Genomic DNA, 3,010 nt, shown 5'->3' with positions numbered 1-3,010 from the left:
GCCCATCTAGCGAATTCTCTGCTGAGATTTATAATTTTCAAGATAAAGAGAAGTGGGTTAAAAGCATTACTCCCCGTGGTGTAGACCTTCATTGCTTCTGCTCCTGAAGATTAAACAGGTTTTCAATGGTGAATGGAGAATGGTCTAGAAGTATGTCTTGCTGTCAAAGTTATTATCAGGGAAAACTGCCTGTCTTTTGGGAAATTATGATGCAAAGTGGCTCCCTGTCTTTGAGCAGTGGGGGAAACTTTCAAGAAGGCCTTATGGGAACAGCTTCCCTACACAATTGTGGAAAGGGCGTCTTGGGAACTCTGTGAGCAATGCACACAGGAACTTGTGTTTGTATGGTGCTATTCCCACATTTCCCATCTGAAAATGGGAAGGTGCTTTATTTAGTGAGAAACCCATTGCAGGCATTCCTCTAGGAGCTACAACTACTATGAAAAGCGAGTTATTGACAAAAATAGAAAAGTAAGTTGCTTACGCTGTGGAGTGGGTGGCAAGCGCCTTGGTTCAGCTAGAGCAATGATCCGTGGGGTGGGAATGGCAGTCAGGGCTCCTTTACTCACCTAAAGACAAGAATCCAACATTCATCTGTGACTGATCTTAGTCCCTGCACCCCTATTTCCACACCAAGCAGAAACAGACATGGCCAAAGTTGAGTGACACATGGAAATGACTCTAACTAAATTTTATACCATTAAAAAGAGTTGAGCTAAAGTGTAAACTGGACTTTACTAGTCCATCATCTCACTTCTCACACTGGTTAACCAGTACTTAAATGCAACAGCAGTTTCTCATCCATCTCTCCCATCCTGTCAACTTTTATTGATTCATATGCTGCTTTTGATTGAAGAGCTAACCATTATAGTTAGTAGCCACTAGTATCCAAGTAGTTGCGTTTGGTACCCCTTAAGTGCTTCCCTAGCTATTGTCGTACTTTTGATCTATTTGAATATTGTTGGGAATATTGTTGTGAGTCCTGCAATGCTTATAACTCCCATTTCTTGCATGTAAGTTGCTTGCGTTGGCTATGTATTTGTTTACTGAACAATAGGTGCTATCATGTTTTAAACATGTTGGCATTTGCTTCTATATTGGATTAATGAGCCAGCAAGGGGCAAACGCACCTAAGAGGGACTGAAGTGGCTTATTGACAAATGGGACAAAAGTCCACAGAATATCTAAACGGCTTTACCTATAAATCAACGGTGCTGAAGAGATCATACTGATGTAGCTCTTTGAATGTATGGAAGTAGTCTTAAGTTATAACGATAGTGCAGCAACAATCCACATACCATCAGGGATCGGGGCCGGTACCAGTCATTTGTGTAACACCGGGGTTGTGCCAGTTCCTTCAACCTGGGAGAGGCTTCTGCCTTCAGAGCAGCGGGTGTGATCGGCCACATAGGAGTGAGTCTGAAATTGGCAAAAAAGGAAAACAGCAGATATTTATAAACACAGAACTCTCCTTTCTCCCTTTTCATTAGTTAAATTGAGTCTGAACGTGCATGCAGGAATATTCAACGGACAACTTGTTATAAGACCCCTGAAAAGTAGTAAATTATTACCTTGACCATTACAGGAGAGAAAGTATTTTAGTGCCAACTTGTTGCTCCAAAAGTTTGTTGAAAACAACAACAATTTAACATGAGTTATTTCATAAAACGAACCAACATAGAAATATTATTTTGGGAGAAAACATTACATTTGATGGTGATAAGCTGGTACATTCATTTAAAGCAGGGGGTCCTCAAACTAAGGCCCGAGGACCAGATATGGCCCTCCAAGGCCATTTACCTGGCCCTTGCTTAGGGTCAATTAAGTCTGAAATGACTTGAAAGCACACAACAACAACAACAACAACAACCCTATCTCATCAGCCAAAAGCAGGCCCATACTTCCCATTGAAATACTAACAAGCTTATATTTATTAAAATTGTTCTTCATTTTAATTACTGTATTGTTTTAAAGTGTTTTTTGCACTACAAATAAGATATGTGCAGTGTGCATAGGAATTCATTCATGTTTTTTTCCCTCCAAATTATAATCTGGCCCTCCAACAGTTTGAGGGACTGTGACCTGGCCCTCTGTTTAAAAAGTTTGTGGACCTCTGATTTAAAGTCTGTGAAAGTGTATGTCAGAATAGGTTTGTGATGCCCCAGAATGTGCCGTTTTGCTCTGCAACAGACAAATAAATGTGAGATTTCGGATATGTTGATTGCTTGTTTTTCAGCCTTCAAGTCTATCTATATAAGCAGATAACATTCATTTGACCTTTATGAATGTATCTCCTTCATCATTTTTTAATTCAGGCTGGTTATGCCCTGCCTCACCTGTCTCCTTTGTATTCTGGATTCACCTTCTTAATTTGCGCCAGTTCTTCCTGCCTTGGGGTTAAGACTGCAAAAGAAGGATGGGGAAGACAATCACAAGAACAGATTATCAGCAGTAGTAAGGAGCCAAAATTAAAATAAGCTAAACTTTTTTGGGCTGTTATCGAGCCACGGTACCCCCCTCCCTCCTTTATAGTTTACTAAGAGACCAGAAATAAATAAAGTGGCACCTCTACGTACAAACATCCCAACATACATATTTTTCAATGTATGAACCATTGCTCGGCTTGAGTTTCGTTTTAATTTCTGAGCACCCATTTTGACCTACGAGCAATCCAGAGGGCATGCTTGCGCCAGAGTGAGGGCTCGCGCAAGAGTCCAGCACTGTCTCTTCTCTCCTCTTCCTCTGCCCCCCTGGTCTCCTCCCCGGCCCTCCCATGGTGGCTCAGCCAGATAGGCTGCCTGCCCTCTCTTTCTCTTTCTCTCTCCGCTGGCCTCCTTCTCGTGCCCTTGTGGTGAGCCATGCACCTGGCCGAAGAGGAGGCCACCAAAGCCAGGAGCAGGCCCTGCTTAAGATGGTGGGTACTCTTGCATTAACATTACCTCTTGCAAGAGAGCCTCATGTCTGGTGAGTTGGTTTCTCTATCCTGGCCTATCTGGCTTAGTATACACTT

The 3,010-nt window shown here is 42.3% G+C and overlaps 1 long non-coding RNA gene across 1 annotated transcript; it reads right to left on the bottom strand.

Annotated features, from left to right (window-relative positions):
* Positions 1-495: 495 nt before the first annotated feature.
* LOC132780363 (uncharacterized) lies at positions 496-2,399 on the bottom strand. The gene is made up of 3 exons (XR_009631903.1): positions 2,337-2,399; positions 1,299-1,419; positions 496-569 (listed from the first exon to the last, which is right to left on the bottom strand). It is a non-coding gene; the product is annotated as an uncharacterized lncRNA (long non-coding RNA).
* Between the last annotated feature and the right edge of the window lie 611 nt (positions 2,400-3,010).

Source organism: Anolis sagrei, chromosome X (assembly GCF_037176765.1).
Source record: "Anolis sagrei isolate rAnoSag1 chromosome X, rAnoSag1.mat, whole genome shotgun sequence".
In the NCBI taxonomy this organism is placed as follows: Eukaryota; Metazoa; Chordata; class Lepidosauria; order Squamata; family Dactyloidae; genus Anolis; species Anolis sagrei.
The sequence above is the reverse complement of the archived record's forward strand: the minus strand, read 5'-3'. Positions and strand labels throughout refer to the sequence as shown.